The following is a 19,757-nucleotide window of genomic DNA, read 5'->3' as shown; positions in this document are numbered from 1 at the left end:
ACCTCTGCCCTTCCCTCTGCACCTCTGCGCATCCCTCTGCACCTCTGCGCATCCCTCTGCACCTCTGCCCTTCTCTCTGCACCTCTGCGCTTCCCTCTGCACCTCTGCCCTTCCCTCTGCACCTCTGCGCTTCCCTCTGCACCTCTGCGCATCCCTCTGCACCTCTGCCCTTCCCTCTGCACCTCTGCCCTTCCCTGGTGTTCTCTTCCTGTATGTGCCGCTTTCTGTCCCAGCCTTCTTTTCTCTCTCCTTCCTTTTCTTGCTCCCTCCAACCCTGTGTCTTGCTCACTGTCATTTCTTTCATTCTGTATCTCACTGCCCTGGCCTCTTTCGCGTTCATCTTTTATCCTTACTGACTCTTTCTGCTGCTCCCTGTACCTATTTATTGCTTCACCTCTGTCCCACCCTCTGTCCCTATTTTTTCTCTTGGCTCGCCTCCCTGTCATTCTCTCTGTTGCCCTTAGCGTCCTGCTGCCTGTCCCTCTCTTTTGCTGTATCCCACATTCTGGCTCCCTGTCCCTCACTGGTTTTCTACATCCCCCAGTCCTTCTAGTCCGTTTTTCTCTTCATCACTCTCTCTGTCTGCTCCCTATTCTTTAATTCCTGTGTCTCTCCCCTTTAGCTCAGAGTTTTTTGGGTGTTACTCAGCCTCTCTCTGTCCAGCCCACTCTCCCCTTTTCAAATTCCTCCCACTCTGCCCTGTGGCCCATCACTACTTTTTGGGTTTCTACATCTCTCAGCCTGGTTCCCCCTCCCTTCCTCCTCTCTGGCCTGTAGCCCATCACTGTTTTTTTCCCCCCACCTCTGCCTCTCTCTCTGTAGCTCCCTTTCCCTATTTTTCAGTGCCCCCTCTCTGCCCGCTGACGGCTGCATTGGGTTTACATGGCAGGGGTTTGTTAGCTGGGGTGGGGAGGGACAGGGGCCACAGGGGTGGCTTCTGTGAGGAGACACCAGGAGATGCTCCCATGTTGGACACAGCTGGTTCCAGCTCCCAGACAGATCTGCTGCTGGTTAAAGCTGAGCCCATCAGCAATGCTGCTGGCACCTCTGTGATGACAGGTTTAGGGAGGGGTAAAAAAAATGCTGCATAGGAGCTGTGACAGAGAAAATGTGAGTGTGAAACAGCCCTGCAGACACCAAGGTCAGTGAAGAAATGTCATGTACCATGACTATGCAAGTACTCTAGTGTGTGTAATGTGTACTCTTGAGTAGCTTGGTGTGTGCGTTAGGAGGGAAGATCCCCCGTGCACCCGGCACTGCAATTAACCAACGTCTGCTTTCTAACTATCGTTTGGCGTGGAGGGTTTTCCTGGTTATGATTTTCAGTAACACAGCCACTGCTCCCACACAGAAGGTGCCAGGAAGGAATTCTGCCGCTGGCCTGCCCCTTCCCTTTGCAGCCATAGGACTGCTGCAACAAAACCAGGGCTAGGGGCTTTCTGAGCCAAGAAAAGAGCCCCCTTGCTTTTGCGCTCTCAATGGAGCCTGACACCCACGTTAAGACCATCCGGCTCTGCTCCCACAGGGCAGGCACCAGGCAGGAGCTGCGCTGCTGGCCCTTGGCAGCCACGGACCTGGCACAAGAGAGCTTGGGCTACCTGCTTCCTCAGCTGAGGGAACGGCCCTGGTGTGCTCTCAGCTTTGCTGGAGGCATCAAGAAGTTTTTCTAGGAAAAGAGACGGAAGAGTCTGAGGAAGATTCAGACCCCAGAAAAAAAAGGAAGAAGCTCATGGTCATCTTTTCAAAGTAAGCTACATGCATTGCCAAGAACACTGCAGCCTCTTTCTCTGATCATCAGAGTAAAATTTGCAATTTTTTCTGTAATATTTAAAAATCGCCATGATGAGGGGAAGGTATCATACTACAAGTGCCGTGTTCATGTTAAGGAGGTTTGATCATACTCACGTAAGCCATCCTCAGGAGTCAGAAGTCATGTGCCGATAGTCACAACCAGTAATACAGGACTAATGCTGTGGTCTAGTAAAATTTATGACAAAATGTACTGTTTCTGTGTGAAAAAAGCCTATGTAACCTCTTCAGATATGGAAGTATTACTTTTTCCTGGTTTCCTGGCTCAATGAATAGTCAATTACACTTGCCTTTTAGAGCAAGGAATTGGTAAGGAAGGGCTGCCTTAGTGGTGGGATGCCCACGCAACCAATGAATTGGGAGGGTGGGAGTTTGTTCCAGTTCTGTTCTAGCAGTCATACGCTCTATGGCTTTGCTGTAAGTTTGGTTTCAATTGACGATCTAAGCTGCTTATTTATTGTTTGGTCTCATATTCCATATGGATCTTGTTTTTTGTTTCTGTTGTGACTTCTGCAAATAACCACAGAGGAAAGACACTGAAAAGACAGTAGTAAAGGCAGAAGGGAAGAAAAGGGATGAAAAGGGACAAACAATGGGATAAGATTGCGGTAAATGGACTAACAGTTGTTTTCTGTTCATAAAACTTTCTAGTAGATGTGAAGTGTCTAAAACTTGAGTGTTTCACATGAAATACATCCAGGTTACAAATAATTATGCCTCATTGCACATACCAAGAGTTCAGAACTTGACAGCTTGCTTCATTACGTTAGCACTTAGCAGTTAACAAAACATTTAGTTCCCCAGAATGTAGAAAAAGAAAAGAGAATGAGAGTGAAACATGAGAAAAGAAACATTAAACTTATATTTTGTAGCCTTTTTGAAAACTTAATCTAGCTCTACTCTTGGTGTAAAAATACTAATTTTACTTTTAGGCATTAAAGCACTTCTTGTGCTAGATAAGGTTTGTGTCAGCTAATGGACTGTCAGATGTTTGGAGTTCAGTGAACGTAATGGAAACGGCACTGATTTTGAGTTCCTACTTTCAGACGCTAGGTGGTAGAACTTGCTTTATTTGCATTTTTGCAATAGAAGATTAATTCGAACAGAAACTTACATTGGTGCTTTTAATGCTCGTGATGGTGTGGGAATGCTCATATACTTGAGATAAAATGAGAAGGCTTAACAGCTTTTTTTCTGCAACCTTTTCATTAGCAGGGAAGGAGTATCAATAGTAACATTGGATTTTTTTTTTCTTTCTGGTGTTCTCCTGAGTAAAGGTTGCTAAAGCAAATAGGCAAGTGTGCCTTTTTCATTTAGCGTGGAATCCTTTATTAACTGTCTGCTGTTCAGGCCACTCGTGTCATTGGTAGGATATATACAAGTATTAAGATGGTGCTTAGAAGGTTTCATGTTCATTGCTCTGTGCTTATTGGAAACATTCAGCTGTTGGTTAGTGAACTGTCATTCGCAAGCTGCAGGCTCTGTGCTGTTCTGCCTGTTTGTTATGAAAGCGATTGTCTTAGGAAACTTAAAGCAATTGGATTAAAGATCAGCTTCACTCAAAATTACATTCCACCTGATGATCAGATTAGGAATGTAGGACAGCATTCTGAGGGTTTTGTTTGCTTTCTAGACATACTCTTAAAGGCTGAGGGAAAAGAGAAATACTATGAACTTCTGTGAAAAGCTAGTAAGCCACAGGCTTCCAGATCCTTTGGAAATATTTTCTTTGAAGACAAAGAAAACACACAGTATGGTTTTGATTAATGAAAGCTGAGATTCTACAGCATGCCAGTATGGTATAAAGTAATCAATTCAAAGTATAAATTATTGTCTAATAGGATTACTGAAAATAAAGTTGAACCATGGAAGCAAAGCTCCCCAAACTATGTTTTTCTAAGCAAGCAACCTACATGTGACTGAAAGAACAAGTGGCATTTCACAATTTTGTATTTTAGTTTCTGAAGTCACTCTTTACTGGGAGGACAAGCCTTACTTGTCTACAGAAGTGGGTTTTTTATAAGTTAACCGGTACTTCAACCAAATTTGCCCTGTGGAACTGGGGCATGGTGCAAGAAATCCTAGGTTTATCTTTTTAGTCTTCATTCCTCGCCAAGAGTAAGTGTTCAGGTACCTTCAGGTCAGGAAAATCTGTGAGAGGGGCTTGCTTGACATCCTTCCTTCTTCTCATAATTGCCAGAAAACCCATTTTGCTATAGTCTCCATTTAAATAGTTTAAATTAGCCTGGAATCTATAGATTTTCTATTCTTTTGCTGGGTGGTGTAGTTTAGCTTGTGTGGGTGGGTGTTCATGGGAGGGCAGGAGGAAGGATATTGAAAGCCATCAAGTGTGCTTGTGGTGACACTGATTTCGTTAAATCAGTGGCACTGGGTACTGGAATTCAGTTTGGTGAGCCTGGCTTCTAAGGGTCAGTTGTATTCTAAATTAAATTACATGTACGAACAAACCAAATAAATTAAAGTACAGAAGAATGTAATACGTGTGGGTTTCTCTCAGGGTGTTTTTGTGCTGGAGTTACCCCTGCGAGTTTGAAATCCTCCTAGCATCTGCATTTTCCTGATGTTTTCAGCTACTCAGCTGCAGCCCCAGTAGCCATTTAAAAATTAAAGTTTTTGTGTTAGCTAAGTGCCTTACCTTGATAGTTGTTCATCAGGTCATGGGTTTAAATACAGCTTCTGGTAACTACTGCCATGCACAGAGCTTTTTTGGTTTGTTTTTTCCTCCTTGTCATGAACCTACCCTTTCCCAAAGCAGAACCCGTTCGGAGTGCCACAGTGCTGTAAGGGTAGCGCGGGGCTCCACAGCTGTGACTGTGTCACACAGACGGGGTGGCTTTGGCCAGATCCGTGCTGGCTTTCTTAACATGGGGTTCATCTCATGGCCTAACGCAGTATTCACTTCTACTGCTGTGCATTGCATCTGTGCTGGGAAGCTGCCGGTATGGACAGACCGTGTTGGACAGTAGCAGGTAGAATAAAGAACGTGGAGAGGTGACATTTTAAGCTTCCCCATTTTGATATCTTTGCTTTAGAATACAGACTTGTATTTTTCAGTGAAAGAACTGTTTATGCTGTATGCCATTGGAAGGTTTTAAGTAGTGTGTGGACCCTGATTTGTGGTTTTTTCCTAACCTGTACATTTAAATATACATCTAACAAATTTTGCATACCTCCTGCTATGTAGGGCTTTGCTTTGGTTTCTGTTATTATAAAATATTTTCTGGATCTGCTTTTCATTGTTTGGGTGAAGCAGAAACCAACTCTAAAGTGATACGCATTAGGTGCTCGAGAAAATTATTATCTTTAGTCCTTTTAGGTAAGAACACTGCCTTCCTGCTCCCCCCAGGCCCTTGGGCAGTATTGCGGTGTTGTCATTTAGGAACCTGCAAACATGAATCTGAAAACCTGAATGGCCAATGTTTATTGATAATACTTTCAGAGGTGGCTCTTTTGAAAGCTGGCCACAAAAATCTGATTTGTAATGGCTTGTGGCTGAGAAACTGGGCTGAAGTGTTTAAAATCTGTTCTTCCAGGCTTGACATCTGTATTCAGTGCAGCCCTTACTACAGGCTTTTGTTAAGGAAAAATTTAGAATTATCCTACAGAGTAGCATGCTTGCTTGTTTCTTACTCAACAGTAGTATTAACATTTTGGCTGTGAATAGATAATGAAATATAGTTTAAATAGTTAGTGAAGTGTTAACCTTGAACTTAGACATTTTAAGGAGCTGTTATGTCTGATGCTGCCTGTTACTGAAATGTATTAATGCTAATGGTATTTATCACATTGCCTCAACTACTGTCTGGGCTGTGGTTTATCTATAATTTTTGTGGAATCAGACAAGTAATCAATATGGATCAATCAAAAAGGACTCTGTAGTCTATTTCTTAATTCAAATTTATGCTAATGGTAGTCCCTGCTTTTACAAAAACTTTCTTTGCTGTCAGCTTGGGTAGCAGTATGTCACATACCTAAAGTTTTACAAATTTGCGATGTCACTCTAGCAGCAAACTATGCTTCTTGTAGAAAAAGTGCAATCAAGCTTTTTGGTTTTTTTTTTTTGTTTGGGTTTTGATTTGGAGCTGGTATATCATGAAGTTTGAGAAATCATCACGAGATTTCTATACATAGTTTGCCAAGGAAGGTTTGAGCAAAGTTGTAATCGGGGATGATATTCTTCCTTGGATTCATCTTGTTTTCTTGAACTTAAATTCTTTTTAGGCAGTACTTTTCTTTGCTAGTTTTTTTAAGGAGTGCATTAGAATGTACCACTCTTTCCTAAGATCTTTTGAGTGTTCTGGCCTGTGTGCCTCAGAAAAGTGATTGCCCATCACCATTTTCCATGAAAATCAGTTTTCCATGATTTACCAGTATTAAGTTGTTCAGCAACAAACAGGTAATTATCTAAGCTTGTTAGTGTTAGTGGGAATGTTTTCAAGCAGTCCATTCTGAACGAGATAGTTACCTCAGGAAGCATAGATAGTCCTTTGTTTTTATTGCCTTGGATGGTAACCTCACAGCAGGATCACATCTGATATTTCATGCGGTTGTAAATATTCCTCTCAAAACTAAGAGTGCTGTTTATGGACACCGAAGGGTTTCAGCTCATCTTGTACAGTGGATGCCTGCTAGTTCATGAGGATCTGAGTCATTGGAGGCTTCTTGTGCACTGTGGCAGCAGAACAAAGGGCTGCTTTCGTGTGTTAGAACACCAGTAAATGGGATTTGTTACCTTTCTCCCTAGTTACAATGTGATTTAAATGGAAAGTACAGCTTGGAAGAAGTAAGTTCAATGATAGCTTTGATCTAAGGAAACTAGAATGTTAAATGTTGAGAAGGCGCTTTGTTTTCCTGTCTCGTTTTTGGCAGTACCTATTCTGCATTGAAACCCACATTTGTTCACCTAGTAAGTGCAAGGTGGTGCAAGCAGAACGTGACCATTTTACTGGTCTTGCCTTTGGTGCTGAAAAGTTGCTAATACTGAGCTGGTGCATATAGATTTGGAGAGACATGATACAATAATACTGCATTTATTAATAGAGCTAAGTGTTGTAGAAGATTAGGTGCTAGAGTTGCTATTTGGCTTAAGCTTTTAACATTTAGTTGACATTTAAAGGCAAATCACATATCTAATAACTTGAGTTTCAATGATAACACCTCAGTACTGTTGAGACGGTGATACAAACTGATAAAAAAGCCAGAGTTAAGCTGGGTGGTTTTTTTTGTTGTGTTGTTTCTTTTTTCTTAGGTTCTTTTTTTTTTTTTAATTGAACAAGAGTGGTTTTGGTGTGCTCTGAATAACATCTTGCCTCCTGAAAGTTATGTCTTTTCAGTTTTAAATATTGTTATATCTTTCTAAAATAAATACTTAATGATATGCTCAATAAAAAACCTCTTAAAGTGGCATGTTACTGTTTTTGTATTTGTTCTTCAACTGTAACTTTTACATTAACTCCTTTTTAATGAAATAAGTGTTAATGAAATTGATGGTATGGCAGTGTATCTTGATACAATAAAGCAGTATTGGTAGTACATTAAGGAGAACAGTGAATTATCAGATTGGTTGTTTACTGATAATTTTAGTCAGTTAGAAAAAAGTTTAGTTCCCTAGCTCAGTAGCACTGAGTACGAGCATATCCTTTGACAAAGTGAACCTGTTAACTCAGAAACCTAATGGTAAGGAAACGTATGTGCAGAACTTCTAAATGTGTTCAGCATTAAAAACTGTCAGCTGCAATGTGTTACCAGAGATCAAGGTTTAATAAAGGAAATTTGGTTTGTTTGTTTTTTCCCAGTTACGAGTACTACAGCCAAAGTATTAAGTAGTTTGAAAGTCCTTGCACCAAAGTTATTCACATCATGTTTTCATTGTTTTTAATCGTCATAACTGTTGGGATGTGATCTAGGCAGACACAGGGAGGCAGCTCATCAGTAAACTTCAGAGATCTTGGGAAGATCAAGGTAAAAAGGACTTGAAAAGATAAATTGAGAGGGAGTTAATGGTTTGAGAGGATGTTAGAGAAGAAATTTTTCAAAGTAGTGAAAGTCTGCAGCAGCTGGCAGTTGACGACTCTGACCCAATCGGAAATGAGCCAGGATGCCATCAGCGAGCTGGCTGTGGTTTCCTCTGCTTAAAACAATTACTCAAAAACAATACCGAAATGGGTTAACTTACAGCAAAATGAAGCGTGGCTGGATTTTCACTGAGTAGTAACCTACATGTTGTAGTTACTTAAATTTAACTATGAAATAAGTAGGTGAATTGCTACTTGTTTACTCTGTAGTTCAAAGAATGTACAACATCTCAGAAAGGGTTATAAATATACTCTTTCCTGTAGCAACCTATGTTTGTAGAATAAAGTAATTCATTTAGAATGAAAAAATATACCACCTACCCCCCAGTCCTCAAATCTAAATCTTGTTTGCTCTTCATCCATAGGGTGGGTGTAAATAATGATAAAAAGATAGGTGCGAAAGAGATGCGGTGCTGGATCAGAGGAAAACTGTGGAAGAAAATGAAATGCACTTCCGAGCTGTGGGCCCTGATAGTGATGGTAAGATGAATGATTCCTCCATCTCCTGATGACATCTGAAGCCAGTTGCTAGTGGCCAGACCTACTGGCTGCTCTTCAGATGTGCTGTGACAAAATCTAAGTTCTTTTGGACTGCGTGTGATTGCAACCGATTTGATCCGTACAGAAGACAACAGAGTGAAGAAGTGAAGTGCTCCAGTCAGCACCCGAGTCCTATGTCGACCGCTGTGTTATTTCACTTGCGGTCATAGGAAATTATAACAAGTTAAGTGGCTCTGCTGGGGATGGGGTGAGGATGGTGACATAAACAGGTTGTTTTCACAAGGCCTGTCTGGTCTGAAGAAACACAAAAGTGAATCAGGTGATAGTTTTCATGTTGCCATTCATAAAGCTGAGTGTGATGGCCATGCAGCTGAACCAAAATGTTTTATCACAGACTGTTTTAAGTAATGAAACCAAAAGTTTGTCATTTAAGCATACTATGTCATGTCTGAGAAATGGTTCTTTCTTACAGGCCAGGTGCCACGGACCAAATACAAAATTAAATTTTTGGCAAGTAAGGGCTTTAATGAAAAAGTGATTGCAGAGAAGATCAGAAACAATGAAGAGCTGAAGACAGATGAAGAAAGTAAGTGCAGACTGTTGGTGTGTGTTGGGTTTTCTTTTACTTTCCTAAAACTTGAATGTCAAAACTGTACTTAAGATGAATGTTTTACTTATGCTTCTGCTTCTACAAAAATGTAGAATGTGTAAGGCATAAGACAGAAATACTAGAGTTCCTTCCGACTCAGATCTGCCTTCCCAACACTCTCATTGTAAATATTAAACACTGAAAATCTTGGTTACTTATTTGTTACTCTTTGAATATTTTTCAGTTAAACAGTCTGCTAAAATTTGTCAGACCTGTGTTGTGCGTGGACCGTTGTATTGTTACTACGGGACCCAGGTCCCTTGTTGCTCCGAACGAAAGGAGCTGCTGCACCCCGAGCCTGGTCCTGGCACTGCGGAGGGGCTGTGTTTGGGTGGGCACGCGCTTGGGCACTGCGCTAGCAGCTGATAGCAGAAGGTTGCCTAAGAATTGTTTTATGTTTCATTTAAGTTCTCTAGAGAGAGATTGATCGTTTCTTCCTTATTACTGTTGAAACTCTCATTTGAGTCTGGCTTGGTATAAACATGGGAACTCTTAATAGAGTAATCTCCCCGCTCCCCCCATCTAAAAGTATTTAAATTCACTGTTAGTAAAACACGAAGCCTTAGCCTTTCCTTGCAGGAATTAGTCATTTAAAAGTGGGTTATGTTATATTTTCCATTTATCAAAAAGCAACTAAAATGCAAATGGGCCTTTGAATTTTATGGCAGGGAAAACACCTGTGTAGCATGTTCTATGGCAGTGTGGTTAACTGCAGTTTACAGGAATGCTCATCAGATAAAAGATGTGCTGAATAAGGGAAATGTGTACAGAATCATTTTTCTACCTGGGTAACAAGCCTTGTTTGGGAAAGTCAGATTAGTTATCTACAGCTTCCTGAGGATAATAAGCAAAACTTAAAAATTTTTGTACTCTAGTGCAGTGTAAAAGTACCTTTTTTTGGTCTATATAATAAAAAATAAAGGAATGTGTGGATCTTAAGGCATGTTCTGAGTTTCGCGCAGAAGTGTGCTGTAGTTTGGATGCCGGGCCCCAACTAGGGGCACAACTTAACTTATGCAGATAACAACAGTTTCAACTGGTGACTGACAGCTGAGTTTCATTTAAGAAAAGTAGGCAAAGGGAGACTGACTTGTGACTTCGAACATTTGGGGTTGGCTACACTGGAAAACTGTAAGCAAGTGGTTTGATTATTCTGGGCTTAGTTATATCAAGGACACAAGTAAAACTTGCTGTTTAAAAACTGCCCTAAAATTCATATTAAGACTCTGAAGGATTTCTTTACTCTTCATAAAAAAACATTTATTGAAGACTTAAATCTTAAGTGCAGCTAGCAGTTAAAAAAAGTAGATGTAACTGTTGGGTTTTTTCCCCCACCTGTAACTCAGAAAGCAAAAGCATGCAAGAGCAATTCAAGGCAGTTTATTAAATTAAAAAAAAAAAAGTTTATCTGAAGACTTTAGTCTTTCAGAGTGTTTTTAAAACTTGTGAAAAGCCAATGGTTCAGATTTGTGTTAGTGTATTTTGCAGATAGCAGAGTGTGCTACACACAGTATTTTTTCCAGTGTGTCATTTAGAAAATGCCTACACCAGAAAAAGAATACTCTGTACAGGTATTTTTTTCCTGTTTGGTTATGTTCAGGACCGCTAGGTGCACAGCAGTCACGTTGTGTGTTGCAGGGTGGTTTTTTCTTCAGATCAGATGCATGGTTTTAGCGGAAACTCATGCGCAAATTATGATTCTCCATTGAGTTTAGGAAAAATTCAGCACTTTGAAAGTGCTTGTCTGCATGGTGTAAGATGAAGAAGTGGAAATGTGAAGTGATTTTGGTGCTGATGTATCTGTACACCTGTACTTGCGTTTTCTCCTTGCAGCAAAAATATTTCCCTTTACTGAATTATAGTGTTAACTAAAACATGTGCAGGGTTTAGGTCTGAAGTCAGAATGTTTTCTGATTTAGAATAGACAAGGAGTAATAAGTACTTGCATCCTTAAGTAACTGAAAACTAAATGTGTTTCTTGGTGCTTGACTTAGCATCTGTTCTTGATGTTTCCAAACTTCTTTTGAAGAGCTACACTCTTAAATCTCTCACAGTTCCAATGAATGACGTTTTTAGGCTGAAATACTGGATGATGCATCTTGAGTCTAAGGGTATAAGTTCTCTCTGAGTTGGTGATTCTTTTGAATTCTGAGCCTCTGACAGGGTGAAGGAAGAAGGGAGGAGCAGGGGCAGGGCAGGAGTCTCTTCATAGCTTTCCTAGTCCTCTATGGCTTTGCTTATACTGTCTTTTCAGTTAGATGCTTTGAAATGTATTGCTGATCACTGTAAAAATTAGGCTTTGATTTTTCTTTTTTATAATCTGTTTAATACAATTCTTAAGCTTAATTCATATGTAGTTTTGTGAAGGGTGAGGGTGCTGTCTGGAATTGTGGTGTGGCTCGAGAAGAAAACCTACATTCGAAATGGTGTGTGGTATGCATAACAACATTTTGTGGATCTCTGTACCATTTTGTTAATTCAGATCCTGTGAGCTTGAACATACCTAAAAAGAGTTCAAAACAATAGTACAGCTAGTTATGGTTCAGATAATGTTGTATTAAGAAATGGCAAGTCGAAATAAGAAAAGCTGAATGTTGTAACATTGGAGTAATAAAATATGCCCCTTTTGATCATGCTTGGAACCGCTGTATTGGCAAAGAATATTTTCTTACCTGTAGTAGATTTAATGAGTGCTGTGGAGTAGAATAAACCTATGTGATGATGTTAGCCAAAGCACTAGTGCAGAGTGCTTCACGGATCAGCAGCATCTTTCTAGGTGTAATGGTAGTTGTGTTACTTGGTCTTAGAAGAAAACACGCTAAATGTTAAAGGGTTTGTAGCTCTACAGTTATTATCTAGGTAGGAGAAGAATGGGTTGACATCTTCCGTTCTTGTAGATCTTAACCAGGTGTGTGATGTCACAATTGCAATACAAAGAGATAGTGAATCTGAAGTATATTTTAAATGTGAAGAATGTTTTGGCTCTTTCAATGCACAGGGATGGTGTGAAGTAGAAAACAAAGATGATTTTTTCAGAGGAAAGGTACTACTGGTATTCAGGCAGGCGAAAGATGTCTGTTGGCGGTGGGCTTCAAAACACGAAAATAAGAAAGGTGAACAACAAGTACTGAACAAAGCTGGATTATTCCTACCTTCCACCAGAACCAGCTAACAATGCTGGTAGGACAGCAGTGTTCACTTGATGTGTTGAAGTTTCGATACAGGTGTAGCTGAATCTTTATTTTCATCTCCTAATTTCAGTTCAGTTGTTTGGTTAAAGGATCTTTCCTAGTGTTTCAGTGCACACTAGATGAAACTAATTGCACTTTGTTTTCTCTCAACACCCACTTTCCTTGAGAGTTGAACTGTAAAATAACTTTCATAGGTCATCCTTGTTTAAACAATTGAGTAACAGGGGAAAGTACATATTTTTAAGAACTCTAAACAGATTGAACATGATAGCTTAAATCTTTTTCTGAAATTTCTAGCACAGGAAGTTTCAGATAACCTGAGGGACTAGTGGTACCAAGCTGGCAACCCACCTCCTGATCTGTTCTTGAATGAAGAATTCTTGCCCTTTTTTCATCCAGAACGTAGTAGGGGAATGCTGAAGTTCATGGTGAAAGAAATCATCTGAGATTTGGGTATGCCATTTTAAAATGCATTTCTTGGGAGCTGTTTACTTGTAAACCATTTTATTGGGTAAACCTTACGTCATTATGCTGTCATGGTTCAATGTGAAATTTTGGCATATCTTATTTGCTCTGTTCTACGCATCTTTTAATGTGATGAGTAAGAAAAAGAAACTGTTAGAACAAATGCTGGCATCTCTATGGAATTGTCTGTGCATCTCAAAACTGAATTTAGTCTCTGGTTGTTAAAGAACAGCACAACATTACCTATTAGAAAGACATTCTCAGTACTTCATATGAAGAAGATCAGCTGACAGTAAAGTAGCACACTGAAGTGCTACTGCATTGTAGGGTTACTGTAGCAAAAGTAGAAAAGGTTTGATGAACAATAAAATACTATAAAATATATTGATGTGAATGTTCCATGAGGAGGGCATTAATTGCTTTGTACTTCCCCACTACAGCAGCCATGTAAGAATCATGTTATATAGTCATGAAATTGGAAATAAATGGTTGAGGTTTCTAAGAAAATATATTTTTTTTAATTCATGAGTATTGGCACACATCTTTCTTCTTCTATTGAGTCAATAGTGATGCATATTTAAAACTGCTAGAACACCTGTCTTAAAAAAAACCCAAACAAACCAAAAAAACCCCAACAAGCTACGACTTTGCTAGTTATTAGCTTAATAAATATGAAGAGTTTCCAGTGATACTTGAGTATGTGACGCACAGACAGACGACTCCAGTATGCAGCCTTTTATGAGAGTTAATTTACCTGAGCGCTAATGCAAGGGGAGACTGGATACAGATGTAAGAAAATTGCTGTTGCAGTAGATTGTTGAAAAAAATCAAACAACAATAAAATAATAAAAAAAAAGCCCAGCTTGCCACCTGGTGTGTCCTTCAGGTCCAGAAAAATACTTTTTTAGTATATTGATGAGTGTATATTTTTTAGCCTTCTAAAACATTGTGTGTATACCATAATACAGAGTTTTTTGCTAACAAAAGATACAAATGATAACTACTCTTCTCTGCTGGAGTCAGGATTGTGGACTGCTGAAACCAGGCAGACTGTACCAATGGCATCTCTGACTTGAAGGAATTTCTCATTTTTAATGGACATTAAGCAAATACTTTTCAGTTACTGTGTACTTCTGTTGTAGATCAAGATGGAGATAAGAAACTTACCCTTTCAGAGTTAATTTCATTACCTGTTGGTACTGCAGAGAACCAGCAAGCTCAAGATATTGATGATGACTGGGTAAAAGACAGAAGGATGGAATTTGACGAGGCCATTGGTGCTAACCATGATGGTGTTGTCACAATGGCAGAGTTGGAGGTAAGTCTTCCTCAGTTCTAGTGACTTTAAAACCAATAGCTAATTTTTCAATACAGGATTGAAACTGCTTTAGAGACTATGAAGTCCAAAAATATTTGAATTAACAGTACAGTGTGTGTCTACTTCACAGAACTTTGGGTTACAGTATTGCTTAATAGTGCTTGCAGATAGTGTCATCGTGCTTTTTGTTAAAGGGGGTTTCCTAGCATAACTGTTATTCACAGGTATGCTTTTAGGGTTTTCTGTCACACAGACACTTGTATGGATATGGAGTGCAAGAAAGCAAGTCACAGACTTCATTAGGTGCACTGGTTATTGGGAGAATGAGTCATACTTTCAGTTGCAAATGGAGTAACTGGCAACCTATATTCATTTTAAAAAAGAAAAACCAGCACAAATCAAACTCACTCGAAAAAACCAAACCACAACAAAAAAGCCAACAATCAACAAAACCTGGGCCCCAGTAGCCTAGAAAATAGCAGAGATCTCTTGTCTTTTAGTGTGTTTTTCTTTTTACAAAACCAAATTATTATTTTCAAGTGTGGATTCTAGTTTGTGGCCTTTTAGACTTTGGTTTGCAGAAGAAAGGCTTTCTTCTAATAATTCTGTCTGCAGAAGAGTCTACCAAACACCATGAAATATTTCGCACCCTATAGTTGTGGCAGTGTCGTGGCCAGTGAGGAGGCTCGTGGCTCACTTTGGGCTTGTTTTTTTTCTTTCTGGATGTAAGAATGTACTTTGACAGTTCTTATTGAATTAGCAGAATTCAAGCTGCAGCATAGGCAGTGTGAAAGGGGAACCTGTAAAACGTTGGCTTTTTCCCTGACGTAGGATGAATGTTAAATTTCCTAACCTCAGTATGCAAATACATGGGTATGAATGATGGTGTTAGTAGGGATAAACGGTTGTATTGTGACATAGACAATGTTAATAGCCTTTTTACTGAGAACTTTCCTTTAAAAATAGGTGCTTTATCTGTGAAGTCTTTGCATATGTATGCACACATAGATGCATGCACGTATATGTCACTTCTAGGAAGAAATTGAAGATAATCTTGAGTCTTCTACGGCATGAACTAAAGTGCACTGCTTGAAAACTTTTAAACTATTTTGAGTGAAGTGAAGGAGCAAACCCCTTTGTTTCTGAGACTTCTGACCTCTGTAACGTCTTCTTGGTCGTTGAAAATGGAACAAGAAAGTTCTGAATGGAACACGTTCTCAAAGATTATCTCCAGAAACCAGAAAACTCATGTCATACAGATCGGCAGTGGGCTGCTCCTGAATTTTGAATTGAGATTTCTTCACAAAAGACACCAGATTTGATAATGAGTTTAGTTTGCAACCAAAATGTAGACACTTGGCATAAGCCGAGAAGCTGGATTTCTGTTAGAACAGCCAAGGAAGCAGTGAATAATAATAAAAAAAAATAAATAGGAGATAGATGTAAGCCTGTTAAAAAGACAGGAAAAGGTGTTAACACCTGACTTACTTTCACTTTGGGATGGCTTACGTTGGTCTTCTAATTGCTGAAGCTTACATAGAGCCAAGGTTCATAATTCTGATGTGTGGAAATGTGTGCTTAGTGATTGAAAATTTTTTTCTTACTTGTTTTAGGAATATATGGATCCTATGAATGAATACAATGCCCTGAATGAAGCGAAGCAAATGACAGCAGTAGCAGATGAAAATCAAAACTATCACTTAGAGCTGGAGGAGATCCTGAAATGTAGTGAATACTTTGCAAACAGCAGGCTTATGGACTATGTATGTAATGGTCATGAGGAGTTCTGATCCTGCTCACTTTTCCAGAGCTCTGAAGCACTTTCTTGGTTTCAATTAAAACAAAAGAAAAACAAAAGAAAAAAAAATCCAACCCCCAAACAGGAAGTTACTTTGCTGCTATCTGTGTTACATGCCTACAGCATGTTGTCCTAGACTTAAAAAAACCTTCTGTCCATACATAAGATCTACAGCTCTGTTGCCTTCAGTGTGAGTGGAAAAAAAAGGCCCATATTACATGGGGCAGGTACTGGACTACGTCAGCTCACCCTGGTTTGTATAGTTAATCCAGCTGAAGATTCAGCTGTTTTTGGCTAATCATATTTGGTGGATGCTTCATAAATATTTAACTCTTCTTGTAGCCCTCATAGCTGCTGATCTATGGAAATCACAAATAACGCTGAAAGGTGTTGGCTTTTGTAAAGGGGATTGTAGGTCAAATATGTGTGTTCTGACCTCATGAGAATATCCATACACAGACCGGCTGGCTAATCTTCCAGTATTTTTCTCAATGCATCTCAACCTGCCTACATATTGTTGAGAATTTAATACGAGTTCTCCCTTCACCGCTGAATATCTTTAGGAGCTGTAGGAAGAACTTACTTCAAATGTTACAGAGAAGCTTCTGCATCTCCTTTAAAAAGCAAACTGGTTATAGTGTGACAGGTTTTTTGTTCGCAGTTGCACTGGGGACATGAGAGACTTGTGATTGCTTATGTCTCAAAAAATCAAATTTCCTTCTAAAATGAAACAATGGGGAAGGTTTCTTTGTGGACTTAAAGATGTTGGACAGAGCAATGGGATTCACCTAGGTGTATGATTAGCACTTAACTAAAATTCATTGTTAAAACTAGTATAATTACTTGCCTCTGGGCAAGTTAACGATGCTGATGAACTCATGCATGCTGAAGCTGGGGGAAATACAGGCTTTGCTTTTGAGCTGCTTTTGCCAGAGCAATGCACAGTCAGCACTTGGGAAGCCTTATAATCGGTTTGCTTTTGGGTAATCTTTGAAAGCATCTTGCAACACAAGGGTCATATCCGCTACTGTTTAAAATAGAAAATGTATTTTTACTCTGCTTCCATCTTTACTGTAAAAACCTCTCTTTCTGAACAGTCGCTTGAAAATCCAAGTGAGATGTTATATTTGATTAAATTTGTTCTCTTAATATAATGTAAAAATAAGTATTGCTACCTGTTTCTGTTTCAGTATTCCCTCTTTTTCTTTTTTTTTTTTTTTATTTTTTTTATTTTGGGTGTTAAATGGCCGTATCAGTCTTTTTATATACATATCTTTTCCAGTAAATATTTTTCTCCATGCTTTGGAAATGTTGCTGATTTTAGGTTTGTCAGTGAGTGGGAAAAATTTGAACTCTTCAGAGGACAGACAAATTAACACACGATTTTGAAAGAACTTTAAGAGAGGGATAAATTTAGTTGATAATCTTGTGTTTAAATGAGCTTAGAATGTCTGCCGTATTATTCAACCCCCACTCCCTTCCACCCCCATTCCAGCGCTCCACAGGTACTTGATTGCAAGGTAGTGAAATTTTAATATGGCTAGAGTCTGGAGATGTTAAAACCAAAATCCAGTGTATAAAACCATGGTGCTTGGGAGAAGTCCTAGGTATGATTGGTTTAGATTGATTGGCGAAAGGTCTAGGTTTTGCTTTGCTGTTGTTTTAACTAAGACTTCATAAGCACATAATGGCCTGCACTTCTAACTAGCACAAAATCATACATGCAAACATACAGTTTTGCAGTGTGGTTGTTCCCGGTCTAGTTAAGACAAAATTTTTAGCAATATTAGTTCATAATCTTATAAATGTCCTGACTGCATTCTGGTATTACACTCCAGTTGTTTGCACAATTCAATTATTTAGATATAATTTGAGAGGACAAGTTCTAACTTGTCACACCTGATGCTCAGAAAGCAAGTGCTAGTTTGCAGAGGGGTTCTTGAGCAGCTGAAATATGATGATGAAATTTAGAAGTTTATCTGTCAGTAAAGGCAATGATTATGCATATGCGATCTTAGTTTAATCTTTTGATAATATGAGCATGGAATCTCTTGAAAAATACAAGGTTAGCAGTATCTAGCTAGTAACTGCAAAAATGTTAAAGTATGTACTGTTGCTGTCTTTGCCACACACCTGATAAATCTGAAACTTGAGGAACAACTGTGAAAAATTAATTTTTAAAGTATGCATGGAGTTATACATCTTAACATGTTTCATTTTTCTCTGCCAGAAATCAGGATCACATGTTAACTAAGAGCTGTAAGGATAAAGTGGACTGCATGGTGAGATTTGGAGGTACATGAGAATATTCCTGGTTTGGAATTTTAGAAGTACAAACTATCCATGTTTGTCCGTAGACTTGTTTATTTTTAATAATCCTTTAAGTATTTTATAGGTACTCAATCTTTCTCAGATTCTTTTAGGTTCTTTCCCATAGGTGAACCCTTACTTGCCTGTGATGTCTAAGGAATCTAGAGACTTTTTCTTTAAAGCCTTTCATCAAGCACAAGTTACAAGTTCCATATGAGGTTTTGCTGTTTGGTTGTTCTTCAAGTACACAGGCAATCTGCCTGCTGTTAATAGGTCTCGGTTTATGAGTGCTGCTGTCTCCTGGACATCATCTTTGTATCATCTGTTTCATCTTTGTAGAATTCAAAAGCTTGTATAGAGTATCATCTAGGATAAGCACCTATAGTCAAAAATGATACCTGTGTATTAAATAAAATCAGGACAGGTTCTTATTTCTGACCCGTAACATGGTTCAATTCACCACTCTGAAGCTCTCCTCTCTTACTACACCCAGAGTAGCTGCATGCAGGCTGTTTTCTGGGAGCAGCCTGCGGCACATGTGATCCTCATGGCAATGCCAAGCAGCGTTTTGGAGAGGTTAATTTGCATTGGTGAAAATCCAGCCAAGGAGTGTGCTAGATGTGAAATGTTTTGGCTAATTGTTGTGTTCTCTCCTTGTTTTGTTTACTTGCATAATATGGCCATGTAAAGGAATCTGGCAGTATCAAGCCAGGTAACGCTTAGGGGTGCCTTGAAGAAAAGTTGAATTCTGAAGATGGTATGTGGCTAACTGCTTTTATTAAATGAGCATTTAACTTGTATTAAAGTATCTTTAGCAAGAATATCAATGCTTCATCATCACTGCTCTTGTGGTTTGGGAGTTCTCAGTTCAAATGTATATAGCAGAATTTTAACCTTACCCAGTTTGTGAACACCATAGGAGTTTGCTTTTTCAGTTCTTGTTGAATAATAATTGATTTATTGAATAGATAAAGCCTGCTGCTGTTTGTGAAAAAGAATTGGGGAGAAAAATAAATCTGCTTAAATATTGCTCGAAGGAGTGACTGAATCATAAGGCGTAAAGCCACTTAAATGGCATGGAGCATGATACCGCAGTGGGAAGAGTCTTGGGTATTTCCCACATGCAAGTACCGAGTGTGAAGGTAGCTGAAGTCCAGCTGGTGTGGTTTACTTGCTCTGGCAGAGCCTTGCTCCCTTGTGGAAAGAATGTCTTTAAGGTATAACTTCCATTCCATAGTGGCTGTTTTCCAAAATGCTTGGAAAATAGGAGAAGTAGGAAAACAGTTACTGTTTTGCCTCGCTTTTGTGTCCTTTCCACTCTTAAGCAGTCTTACAGAACCTTAAGAAAAATGAAAAGCATCAGTTCTGGATAAAACACGCCATGATGTTGCTGTTCAGTCCTCCCGAAGAGTGCAGGCTAATTGGGATTCCACGTGTACTCCTGTTCCAGTCACATCTCCTTTGCCTTTAGGTGTGAACTGACTGTAGATCTGCTTTGTCTGGGAGGTCTGGCTATTTTTTTTAACCAACGTAAATAAAACATCTTTCGCTGTAGGATGTCTTGTTTACTTGGGCCTTTGCATAAGAGTTGCTCAAGTCTTTTAGAACTGGAAGACCTAAA

General features: G+C 39.3%; 1 pseudogene; it reads left to right on the top strand.

Moving 5' to 3' along the window:
* Window positions 1–1,165: 1,165 nt before the first annotated feature.
* LOC101915856 (45 kDa calcium-binding protein-like) lies at window positions 1,166–18,957 on the top strand (annotated as a pseudogene).
* The last annotated feature ends 800 nt before the right edge of the window (window positions 18,958–19,757 follow it).

The sequence above is a fragment of the Falco peregrinus genome, chromosome 3, assembly GCF_023634155.1.
Source record: "Falco peregrinus isolate bFalPer1 chromosome 3, bFalPer1.pri, whole genome shotgun sequence".
Taxonomy (NCBI): Eukaryota; Metazoa; Chordata; class Aves; order Falconiformes; family Falconidae; genus Falco; species Falco peregrinus.
Note: the sequence above shows the minus strand (reverse complement) of the source record. Positions and strands in the feature narration are given on the sequence as shown.